This window comes from Chelonia mydas, chromosome 2 (assembly GCF_015237465.2).
Source record: "Chelonia mydas isolate rCheMyd1 chromosome 2, rCheMyd1.pri.v2, whole genome shotgun sequence".
In the NCBI taxonomy this organism is placed as follows: domain Eukaryota; kingdom Metazoa; phylum Chordata; order Testudines; family Cheloniidae; genus Chelonia; species Chelonia mydas.
In genome coordinates this window covers 183,639,305-183,652,900 of record NC_057850.1, presented here as the reverse complement: position 1 = coordinate 183,652,900, position 13,596 = coordinate 183,639,305, and positions in this window count along the sequence as shown.

Sequence of the window (13,596 nt, the reverse complement as noted above, 5' to 3'; positions counted from 1 at the left end):
CAAGCCAGTTATCCCCCATTCTGTACTTGTGCTTTTGGTTTTTCTTCCCTAAGTGTAGCACTTTACATTTGTCTTTGTTGACTTTCATTTTGTTGTCTATAGCCCCGTTCTCCAATTTATCAAGAACCCTCTGAATTTAAATTCTACCCTCCAAAGTGCTGGCACCCCCTTCCACGCCCCCAGCTTTGTGTCATAAGCAAATGTGATCAGTATGCTCTCTATTCCTACATCCAGGTCATTAATAAAGATGTTAAACAACACTAAACCCAGAACACATCCCTGTGGAACCCCACTTGAGACCTCCCTCCAATCTGACATGATCATCATTCCATTAATAGTTATTCTTTGTGGTTGTTTAACCAATCATGTATGCACTTAATGGTAGTTCCGTCAAGCCCACATTTCACGTGGGACTGTGTCAAAAACTACTTTGCTGACCACCAAAATGAGAACAATTACTGTCAAAAGTTTTTGTTTTTTTAGAAAGACACTTAAACCCCTTCTTCCTTGTCATGGACTCAGAGGTTGTGCCCACTCTTGGCCCCATACAGTCCCTGTGGGGGAACCCCCTTCAGGGTGACAGCCCTTCTCGGGGGTCCACTCTCTCTCAGGGGTTAAGCCCCTCTGCCTCCTGGAACTATACCTCTCTGAGCCTTAGCATGCCTGTCTCTTGCCGTGGGCCCCCTCAGGGAGTCCACTTGCTCTGGACCCCCGGGGCCTCCACTCCCAGAGGGAATAATGTAACCCTGTTCTCTAGACTGGAGCGACTCTCAGCCAGCGTAAAACAGGAGGGCTTACCAGTAAAAGGCTAAATATTCCCTGAACCAGCTTGCCATTGCACCAATCAACTAGAAAGCAGCAGAAATGTTTGATCTGCTGCCCTACTTCCACAGGTTTCCAAAGGTGGCTACACCAACTGAGTCATGCCAGTTTCACCCAAGAAAGATAATTCGTCCTTATCAATACTAGACATTGGATTTATGACAGCTGGTTACTCAAAGTGAGGCACTTTCACTTTTACAGAATCACCAGCTGTGCTGGGTGCTTTACAGTTCAAATGGTTCCTGAGAGTTTATGCTCTGTTCTTAGGCTATGTCTACACTTCCCTGCAGTTCAGAGTCCAGGGGTGTGAATCGCAGCGTGCACCAAAGAACTGTGCTTTAACAGCCTGTGTGGATGACGCGGGTCATGGTGTGAACGAAAAGGTTCCAAGTTTATATTTATGTAATCATGTCTAAAGAGTGATTTGAAGAGTGATGGTGATTTGTGCGAGGAGAGGGGTGTGGTTTGGTTGCCCAGAAATTGGAGGGCCTTCTAGGCATGGGCAGCACTGTGACAGAAGACAGGCAGGCGGATTTAAGAGAGATGGACAAATGTGGATTGAGACTGGAGCTGAGGAGCCAGGGTGCAATGATAAGAGACTAGTCCCTCTGCTATGGAGGGCATGGAAAGCGAAGACAAGAAGTTTAAACTAGATGTGTTGGAGACTGAGTGAAGGGATTCAAAGTGGGGCGGTGATGTAGTCATATTCCTGGGTGAGGAAAACAAATGTGGACTCTGTATTTTGGGGATCCATTGTCTATCTCCAGCTAACAGTGCAATGAATTAGCTTCCTCAGCTGCAGTGGTCTACACACAGTGTTTGTACTGATTTAACTATTTCAGTTAGGGCTGTGATTTTTCAACAGAAATAGTTATGTCAGTACAACCTCGAGTGTGGATACAGTTTTATCAGTATAAAGATGCTTTATACCCCTTCCCCCACAGGAATAAGTTAGATCTCTATAATGGCATCCTGTGGCGGTTCAATGACAAGACAGAACACAGCTGTTAGCAAGCAAGCAGGCTGGTCTCTGCTAACAGGCTTCTCCCTGTCAGCTTTCCACCTTCCCCTTTATTCTCTCTCTCCCCCCGCGCATTACATTCTCCAACAGATAAAAGGAATACACTGGCTTTGTTTAACATTCTTATTTACCAATTTCTATCTACCGCATTCCTTGCTCTCGGGCCTTGAGCCCAGTCCTGAAAGGCTTCCCATGGTTCATGTCATCTTGGCGAGATTCCAAGGTTGATGCCCTTGGATGGAGCAGTGTGTGCACAAGTCCAGCACAACACTCCAGGTGTGCCCTGAATGTTGCCAAGCGCATAAACCTTTAAGAATCCTACTTCCCCTCCTTTTTTGTTTATTTGTGCTCGGCCATCTCATGGTAGCCATCAATTTGCTTTTGCAAGCCAATTAACTCCCGGACAGACAAGGTCATAACTCGTGGAGCCTGCCAGGGCGGGTCTCAACAAAGCCTTAACAAAAAGGGAATACATTGTACACAGCAGCAGCAAAAAATAAGCTTAAGAAGGTAAAGTGTAATTGGCTGGGCCCCAATTAGCCATGCTAGAGTACTGGGAAGAGAGGTTCGAATAAGCGCCGAGCATCATCTCATTCCCAATTTCCTCAGGGTGATGACATACTGGAATAAGGCACGTACCTAACAATTCTTCAGCTGCTACAAAATCAAATAAACAAAAGTGGGTAACATTTGCTATTGAAGCCAATCTTTCCCATATGTTATATGTCATTCGGGCCCGTAACGAAGAAGCACTCCCGAGTCAACCCCTCCAGGAAATAGCAGGCTCAAAAGGCATACAATCAGTACAGAATTAGCAGTAATTTGGGTGAGAATCGCCACAAACAAAGTCTCAGGAGTCTCTGGCTGTTGGTTTGCTGCAGTCTTCGTTGAGCCGCGGCGACCAATGCTTTTACTGCTCCCCATGTCACGGGCTGGCTTGGGACGCTACGCCTCTTCCGTTTCCGTCCTGCCGTTGTCGACCTGGGGGGCACCGCGTTCTCCTCCAAGGTCAGCTGAAAATCCGGTATAGGGTTCGACAGCCCCTGGTGCCACGCCATGCTGTTTCAGTGCCGGTCGCACACACCGGCTGGAACCCACAACGGTCCTGCAGGGAGAAACACAGCAGCATATCCCCGACCCCAAGTAATTAAAGGCACTGGGCCCAACCATTGCGGATCGGGCAGCTGATGGTAATAGACACGCGGTCTTTCCATTTGTGAAAATGCCGATCCACGGGGGTCTGCTGATCTGCGTTCAGCGTAAATTATTTAAAGTAAACAAAAGGATATGCAGTTGTTGCTGAATGTCTCCTAAGGTTCGGAGACGCAGCTCCCCTTGTTTTAATTGTTTGTCGAGCAGGGTTTTTAGCGTGCGATTTGCACGTTCGACAATGGCTTGGCCTGTGGAATTATAAGGGATCCCGTGTTTGAGACGGATGTCCCATTGGGCACAAAAGGTGGAGAGGGCTGTGGAGCAATAGGCCGGGGCATTATCCGTTTTTATCTGGCTCGGGTGACCCATAACAGCAAAACAGGCTAGCAAATGGTGAATAACTTTGGGAGTGGCTTCCCCATGCTGTGGGGTCGCCCAAAGGAATCCCAAATAGGTATCAATGAAAACATGTAAAAATGAATAGGGGCAGAATTGTGGCACGTGAGTGACATCCATTTGCCACAGCTGATTCGCTGCGGTACCTCTGGGGTTAATGGCATAAGAAAAGGTAGGGGCAGCAGCGGCACAGTGGGGGCAGGAACGAACAATAGAACGTGCATGATCAGCAGGAATATGCAACTGTCGGGCCAAAACAGAGGCAGACTGATGAAAAAAGGAATGGCTTTCAATGGGGTCAGAAAAAAGGGAATTTACCTGACCACGTAACACGCGATCGGCGCGCGCATTGCCTTCAATGAGTAGCCCAGGCAGAGGGGTATGACTGTAAATATGAGCAACAAAATAAGGGAAATTACGAGTGGTGACGAGATACTGTAAGGACAGAAACAGGTGAAGGAGGTCCGCATCGACCTGAGGGGTAATGAGGGCAAGGGGTAAATAATCAATTACCTGATAAACATAATGTGTGTCCACAATCAAATTAAAGGGACAATCAGCAAAAAATTGAAAGGCCAAAATAACAGCAGCTAATTCCAAGGACTAGTAAAGCTCTCCAAGCGCTGTGCATGCAAATATTGTTGTACAAGTGAATGAAGCGCTTTCAGCTTTTCTAGAGGGAGCGGCCACTGGTCAATCCATACGGGCTCTAAGGATTGCCATACCAATGGTAATGTGGATGGCAAGGTGGGTGAGGGAGGATTTTGGGCCATTATATATTAATATCAAGGGTGGTGTCCAGCTTTGTAAGTAAATCACAGCCCCAAATATTGAGGTTGACAGAGAGTACAAAAGGGCGGATTGTAGCAAGGGCACGGCCTCCTGGTTTAGAGACCGTGACCCAAGACAAACTTTGGCGCCCGGGTTTGCTACCCCCGATCCCCCACAACTCTTTAGAAGGAACTGTTGGCCAACCGACCGGCCACTCTGGATCACGAATCACCGTAACGTCAGCTCCAGTGTCCACCAACACTGTAAAAGGAACATTATTTAAGAGAAGTGTTAACTGAGGTTTTGAGGGGCGGACCAACATTGTCAGAGCAACAAGTGGAGAGGACGTGTTGTGAGACGGCGACTGAGCCAGCGTCGATCCAAAGCCGTTCCCGCCCCAGGCTCGATCCTCTGCGGCTGGCACCTGATAGGGGACTAAAATCAATTGTGCAATTGACCGTCCACGCAGGAGCGACTGCGGAAGATGGGTCCACACCTGAACCTTAATAACACCGGTGTAATCAGCGTCAATGACTCCTGGGATGACAAAAAAACCCTGTTTCCCAGCGTGTGAGCGAGGGAGAACCAGACCCACAAATCCGGCAGGGAGAGGTCCCGTCACCTGTGTAGGTATGGCGCAAACCTTCCCCGGCAACTGAAAATCAGCGTCCTCCTGCATAATCAAATCAAGCCCTGCACTTCCGGCAGTCGCCGCCCTCATGGAGTCTATGGATTGTAAGGCAGAGGAACAGTTGTCTGAGTGGGAAACACCCCCGTTTGGCCCTGGGTTCGGGGGGGACCCGTCGTGCGGTTTCCCGACCCGCTACGACACTGATTAGCCCAGTGATAGCCCTTCCGACACTTGGGGCACTTCTTTGAGGGGCGGGCGGGCGCTGTCAATGAGCGGCTCTCCCGCTGAAAGTGACCCTTCTTACCACAGCGGTAACAACGCTTCCCCTCCTTCCCGCTTTTCCGCAGGGCGGTGGCCAGAACCCCAGCTTTATGTGCTTCGGTTCCGATGTTTTGGCACACCCACAGCATGTCCGACAGCTCTAGAATTCCAGAGGCTTGTGCAGCCTGGAGAGCACGGCGGCAATCCTCGTTTGCATTTTCAACCGCCATTTTTAACAGGATCTCCTGAGTTGCTGCAGGGTTATCCACCTGTCGGAGGATAGCCTCCTGCAATCTGTTGGTAAAATCCATAAAGGACTCTGATGCACCCTGACGGATACTGGCAAAGCTTTTAGTAGACCTGCCCGAATCCGGGACCTTCCGGAAAGCATGCTGGGCGCAGGTGGAAATAATGGGGAAGACGGCCTGAGGGAGTTGAGACTGCAGCTGAACAGTAGCAAACTGGCCCTCCCCTGCCAACTGCTCATAAATGATACCTTGCTCTCTATATACCTGGGCTTGGCGTTCCGCCATCTGCCGATACTCACTAAGCCAAATAACATACTGACTAGGTGTCAGCATCATGCACAACAGCGCCTTCCAGTCTTCAGGGACCAGGGTGTACCCAGTACCTAGCCCTTCAATGAGACCACGCACATACGTGCTAGTCAGGCCAAACTCGCGAATCGCTTTCTTTACCTCTCTGATCACCGAGTAAGGCAAACTGACCCAGTTTGCAACCTGGTTGCCCTGGCCATCATCCTGCCAGGTCACCGGACAAACTGAGACCAGATCAGCCAGCTCCTCTGCTGTAATATCTGAGCGAGTCCTCGCTGCGTGAACCATTTGTTGCACCAGCGAAAGCCCCTGAGCAGACACAGACGACCCCCCGGGGGGCCCCGGAGCATGGGGCCCCACGGGGGGAGGGTGATCACACACTGGCTCCGGTGGGGAAGGCCAGGGAGGCGGTGGTAATAGAGGCACTGGGGGCGAAGCAGGGGGAGGGATGGCTGCAGGAGCGGACGGGGGTGGCGGGATCAGCAGCCCCTCTGTTGGCGCGGGAGAGGGTCTTTCTGAGGCGACACACTGTGTCGCATTGTCAGGAGGGGGGATGGCTGCAGGAGCGGACGGGCGCGGCGAGATCACCAGCCTCGCGAGGGAGGGCCTGTCCGAGGCAACACGCTGTATCGCGTCACGGCAGAGGTGCCAGGCATGTAAAGCCTGCACGGGCACCCGAGGCTCTTTGTGCAATGTCTGGCCCAATCGCTCCCAGTCCGCTAGCTTAAGGGTTCCGGCTTCAGGGTACCACGGGCATTGGGCACTCACCTCCTGTAGCAGGAGAGTGAGTGCTCGAGTGGGGCAGTCATGCTGAGCCTTACGCAGCAAATACTGTAGCTCATTGCGGTGTTGCACTTGCAAAGCAGAGAGGGAGCTTCCCATACTTATCACAACGAAAAATACTGACCAGGATCCGCAAGGCGGATGAGTGACGCGTCTGAAACCCTTGCCGGGCGAGGTGAGTGCTGAGGGCCCCACGTTTGGGCGCCAGTTGTGGCGGTTCAATGACAAGACAGAACACAGCTTTTAGCAAGCAAGCAGGCTGGTCTCTGCTAACAGGCTTCTCCCTGTCAGCTTTCCACCTTCCCCTTTATTTTCTCTCTCCCCCCGCGCATTACATTCTCCAACAGATAAAAGGAATACACTGGCTTTGTTTAACATTCTTATTTACCAATTTCTATCTACCGCATTCCTTGCTCTCGGGCCTTGAGCCCAGTCCTGAGAGGCTTCCCACGGTTCATGTCATCTTGGTGAGATTCCAAGGTTGATGCCCTTGAGAGGAGCTGTGTGTGCACTGCTCCTACACAACACTCCAGGTGTGCCCTGAATGTTGCCAAGCGCATAAACCTTTATGAATCCTACAGCATCCATACTAAAGGGTTTTACCATTCTAACTACACCAGTATAATTAAACCAATACAACTTTTGTTTTTAGACAAGCCCTTAGACACTCCTGCTACCACCCGTGGGTAGCAGCAGCAGCTCACCGCACAGAAAATGGTTGTGCTCCAGGTATTCCTCAAATGCATATTGCTGAGAACATTCCAAACAAGCAGCTGGTAGGGTTGTTAAGGTTAGGATCACCTGATGTTGCTTTACATACAGCTTTTCACTCCAGACAACAAACAACACAGGGGTCCTACGCATGTTGACATCAGCAGCTTTACCCATTGTCTTAGATCCACAGAACCTCATGAGAAACTTACCAGATACTAATACACTGAAAACTTCCTATATGGTTACTTATTCATAATAACATAAGCATGAGCTGAAATTCTTTCTTCATACAACATGACCATACATATTCTGGAACAGAAGGCAGCCAGCAATCATGTACATACCATGACATGGGGATCTTTGAGGAGAGGGCATTGTTCTCCATTCTGCCCTACTCAAAGATCATCATTTTCTCATCCTGAGACCCTTTGCTCTTGAATCACTGTTGTCCTGCACCTTCTATAATATTTGGTGCCAATGCAAAATGAACGCAGAGCGAGTTCAAACACCAACAAATCAGACTGCTCACATATTGCCCCCACTCTGCGCACATGTTAATGACTACATAGGTTGTAGTCCAATAACGAACTGGTCCCTTCAGAGGTGCCACCAAAGAACTGAGTGTCATTGCCCTCTGCCTGAGTAAGCATCATTAAGTGGTCAGCCAGAAGTGTCTTGCAACCCCACAAGATTAATAGAAGCAAACAAGCAAAGGAAATAAAAGATGCATGCTGGAGCACTGCTTCTGCAGGACAAGGATCAACTCAAACATATTGTGGGTCTCCTAAAAACCGACTGATTGCCCCACCCATTTGGCCATTCAATTCAGTTCCACTGGCAAGGCAAGTCGTAGATGGGCTTATTTGCGGGAAACCTCCCCTCCAGGACACCCAATCAGATTTTCACATCAAGCAAACAGTTTGTCAGCCGGTATCACACATCATTTCACAGCCATGATGCAATTCACTTCCAGGTTCCCAGTCATTCTGGACTGTTGAGTAGAGAAAAAAACCAACAAACATTTGAATCTTCATCTTTCCACAAAAGGTCTTAATTTTTCCTTATCAGAGTCCAGCCTTTCAAGTGTGCTGTCTTTGAGCTACACTCTAGAAACTGGCGAGAATTCCTCCCAGGACTCAAACTTGGCTGATGTGGCTCTGCACTCTGCCAATACAAGGCTGTGCCTTAAAGGTGCTTAGCACCTTGCAGGATCAAAGCCTTTTTGAGACTCGGTTTCCCAGACTGTAAAATGGAGATCTATAGTCCTATAGTATCTCAGGTATGTCATGACATCTAGGGCTTCCGGCCAGGTGCAGAGGGCCCTCAACTTCTACTGCAGTCAACAAGAATGGAGAGCCGTCAACACCTTACCACATCAAGTCATTAATAACATTGGAGCCAAATTTTCAGATGCAATCAGTCATTTTGTGTTGCCATGTTTTTGTGCCCAACTTGTGACACCTAAGGCCTAATTTCTATTTGTATTGCCACTGGTGGCTGTGAGTCTTTGACAGCTCTGAAAATAAGGCCCTAGGAGTCTCAAGCTGCCAACCTCCCCCCCACCAAAAAAAAATATATATAAAAAATGAAAGGCTTGCAAAATTACTGAAGGCTTCTGAAAATGTTGGCCCTGAAGGTTAGTAAAGTGCTCAGAGATCCTCAGCTGAAAAGCCTTATGGAGGTTTCTTGCTGTTTTCTGAACAGTCAAATACTTTCAAACCTGATTTCACAATTGGTAGCGTGACAGTTTCCTGTCTGACATGTAGCTGTGCGATCGCCACACTTCTGCCGTGACTCACCATTGGGCACCTAGACTGAGTTTACTGTGAAGTTTTTCAACACTATTTTTTATCTTGCACATTTCCTGAAAGAGCTGGTAGAAAATGTGTTTCCTGAAAATGTAGTACGTGAAAAAGAATAGCTTAAAAAAAACCCCATAAAACTGCAAAATGAGCACAACTATCCTGCAACTTCCTGTTTAGAGATTCCACATCAATATAAGTGCCTACTTATATCTTATACTTAGAAGAAAGGTGGTGATTTTAAATGTGTACCTGGCTCACGTAAAGGTATTTGGTATTTTTATTCCAACCAAGATTGGGCTCCATTGAGCTAGGGGCTGTGCATACACAAGCCCCAAAGAGTTTACAGCCTAGATAGAGAAGGCAGACAAATACTGGGGGAAAGGAGTCGTATCATCCCCATTTCACATGAGAAACTGAGGCCAAGAGAGATTAAGGATGACATCTAAGGCATAATTTCATTGATTTAAAGGTCGGTGTGCGGCTAAGCTCCCTGGTCATCTTTAACAATCATCCCCAAGCAGCTTGCCCTAGGTTACATACACAATGTGTGGCAGAGCCGGGAACTGAATCCCGCTCTGCTGAGGCACAGGCCGGTACTTTAACCACAAAGACTAGCCTTCCTCTAGTTCAAATAATGGTTTTACATGTCCAGATCTTGATATTTCCTTTGATGATTTGATCATTCCCCACGGCTTTGTCTGTAGATTTCCACAGAAACAGTCTTGGACGGGACGGCTCTCTGGGCAGAGCACAGTTTTGTTTATGGCTCAGACAGTGGGCACCCTAGATTGAACTTTATATTTTATTTTGTCAATGTTTCTTTAAAGAGAGAAAATATTCCAAGCCCAGTAATTAAATATGACACCCCCCAACTGCTGTCATCCAAGGCTGTCCAAGCATTTTACAGTTGATGCATCTAGCCTCCCAATATCCCCGTGCGAGAGAGAATTATCCACATTTTACAGAGGGGAAACTCAGTCACAGAGAGGTGACGTGACTTGCTCTAGGTGACACAGGGAGTCAGAAGCCGAGTCTAGGCCTACAACAAGCAGAGCATGGAGGGAAAAAGACAAAAATGTGCATGTAAGAGCAAATCTTACCTCAGGGGCAGGATTTGGAGGGGCTGTGCAAGGGGACATGCTTCCTCTCTATAGTCTGGCTCCCAGCTCTGTGGGAGTCCCAGGAATGTTGTCAGACAGGGATACTGGGTGGGATGAGGTGAGGGGGTCCACTATGATGCAGATCCTCCAGCCTTCCTTCCTGTGGAGATGCAGGGTGCTAGGACTGTGGAGGTTTCTTCAGTGTAGGCTGTGGCACAGCTTGCCTTGCCCCAGTGGAGATCCCCAGCACCCAGCCATTCTACTAGGGATGGGAACTTTAAGGATGATTTGTGCTGTAATATCAGAACTACCTGCCCCCTTCCACACTGGTCCAGCGATGGACATTATCCAGCTAAACTGTATGGAAGGCAGTGGTTACATTCCAATTCTCAGCACTCCCTATCCTACCTCAGGGCTGTGGAAAGACTTGGAAAACGTGATTACAATTAGAGATAAGCCTGAATCTGTTCTGAAAAATAGCAGGTGCAATGAGAGGTTTTTAAAGCAAACTGAGTTGATGGAAACAAAACTAAAATGACTTCAGAAAGAATATACAGCAGTTATTCTTTTCTTATCATTTCCAGATTTAGAGTCAAGTTTTCCTAATGCACTGAGAGTATCATACTAAATTTGAGGTCTCTGAAATTTCAGGTAAGTGTCACAGAACAAAGCATGACCTTTTGCTACTGAAAAGGCAATACATTTTGTAAACGAAACACAGAATTTCTATTCTCTCTCTGACTTTTTACTGAAACTTTACAGCAATTTCAATACCCATCAGAGTTTCACACCTCCCATGCTTGTAAGTTAGGTTAAATGTCTGAAATTACTAGATCTGAGGAGAGTCTTCTTAGTTGGCATGTGCACTCAAGACCAGCCTTTACAGATGAGACTGGTAGCAACATGTCTACGTATCTTGGATAGAGGGAGCTGTCTTTTGTGATACTGAGAGATTTGGGAACCAGATAAACCTGAAACTTTTGTCCAAGTTTTGGAGACAAAAGACCCTTCTGGGTATGTCTCAGACGCTATTGACTACCATAAGGTAAACAGGGTCTTTTTAATTTTGTGACAATGCTTTTGTGCTTGGTTGTTGGAAATTGATTTCCTACTTCCAACTCTGTGCTTCTTGTTTTTATCTTATTTCATCCCAGACAAAGGAAAATTCTTTGTACCAAGACAAGCCCTGCTGAGAATAAAGATGGTGAATTTTGGTAATTGAGTGCTGATGATGGTGGTTCAGGTTGGGAGGCCAGTTTGCAGAGACTGGAATGCACTTTGAAGTGTTTGAAACTGGCATAAAGAAAGATAATTTGGGAATCTTTTGTCAGTAAAAGGAAAGATTATCACCATATTGTAACCAGAGATGGACCAAGCCTAGGACTAGTTCTAACTACACCTACTTCCTTCCCCCACACCGCACTCACATCCTGCAAAAAAATCCCCCCAAAGTTTAATCTCATCAGTTTTGTATAATTATAGTGCACGCATATGCTAGATACTACAATTAAATCAAACAATGAAAAAAATATCCATTGTTTTAAATCTCTGAAGGGTATTTTGATGAAATAATGATAACTACTGACTACACATAGTACAGTGATGTAACTTTTAAATTTATAATAGTAAATAATAATTTACATTCCAATAGTGCATTCTGTCCAAAGGTGTCAAAAGAGTGCTATGAATCAGCAACTGAACCAGCACTCTGGTCACTGGTTAACCAATTAGGCCCCTGTGGGGTGAGAGGATGATTAAGAAGTGGAGTTCCTGATTGCCCAATCAGATTGGGACTGGGGAGCTAATGAGTTAATTATCCCACTAACAAGGAGGCTGTATAAAAGAATGCAGGAAGGCAGACGCTGGGGGAAGGAGACGCTGGGGCAGACAAAGGCAAAAGGTTTATTAACTAGGAAAAAGCAATAAGAGAGTTATTTACAGGTTAAAGGAAACAAAAATATACACAGATTAATTAAATCCTAAGAGTGACGGAGTGTTAGTAGTCTGTCAATTCAAAATGTCTTTCAGGACAAACCCAGACTGACCCTGGGATCTCTGCTTTAGTTTAGTCTCTCTATCCCTGTGAGGGTTCAAACAGCAAAGAGATGAAAAATTCTCATGTGACCCTGTTTTATCTTTTACATTTAGTCTTCCAGTCTATGAGATGAGCTCACTTTAAAGGATTCCTATCCATTACCATGAATAGATGCTACTCTGGATACTGTAGCAGGTTTCATCTGGTTTTCCATACTGAATCTTATAAGTGATCATTGGCAAGTAGACAGGAAAAAAACTGCTTTCACAGCAGGACAACGATAGCTGCAATTTAAAATGATGGCTTTTGGCTTTGCACCAGCCATGTTTGAGAGTGTATGGAATGGAATGCCACTCTAAGTCAATTTGTTATACCTACATGATATCCTGAAGCATGCTAATATCTTTGAACAGGAACTGAGACATTTAGAAATGGTCTATGATAAGCTTAAAATCCAATCTCAGACTGAACCGAAAGAAATACGAGATGTTCCAAAAAGAGGTAATTTACTTTGGACATGCAATCTGTGAGAAGGGAATTTCCACCGACAAAAAGAAAATTGATGTTGTACAGAACTGGCCAACTCCCCAGACATTCACAGATGTGTAGAGTTTTGTAGGGCTCTGCTCCTATTAATCTGTGGTTTTGTCAATACTGAGTAATTATTGCATAGGTTAGGTGAGAAACAGTAAATGTTTTTCTGGTCACCAGAGTGTGATTTAGCATTTGCAGAATTGAGAAGGAATCTTGTGACTGCTCCTGTCTTATCCGACCATGTTTCAAGCCCCTTTAATATTAGAAACAGGCATTAGAGCTAGATTTATAAAAGTATATATACGTCTAAAAATGCAGAGAGGTTCTTAGTGGCATTTACAAAAGCTGGTTAGATGCCTACTCTCAATGAAAGCCATTGGGGCACAATTTGACAGAAGAACATACAGACCACTTGAGATGATGTCAGAGAACGGACCTGCAGCTTGGCTGCTCCCACCATCTGAGAATTAGCTATCAAATCTGAGGCTGGAAGAGTTGTAACAGTAATGACTTCCCCATTAGAACAAAATGGGCAATGTCTGTTCCAACTAGCAGACTCCACAGAAACAATGAAAATCTTCAGTTGTCTGTTGAAAGTATCCCTTTTCAGTTAGCTGTCAGGAAATTGGGCCAGGAAAGGAAAGCTCCAAGGAAACATGGAGGGGAACCAAATGAATTTGGGATGGTGCTGTGAAATGTCTTGAGACTATGTAAATAGTGAAGCTTGTATAATTTATATGTTAAATTATTTATTTTCTTTCTCTCTGGGTCATTCAGGGTGACACCGTCTTCATCTCCATCAAGGACAAAGGGCAGAGCTGCGATGGGGGGTGGATATTACACTGAAAGGTTCTAATGTAGCGGTGAGCAACCTGCGGCCCGTGGGCTGCACGTGGCCCATCAGGGCAAGCCGCTGGCAGGCCGCCAAACCATTTGTTTACATTTCCATGGCCGCCCGCAGCTCGCAGTGGCCATGGTTCGCCGTTCCTGGCCAATGAGAGCTACGGGAAGCGG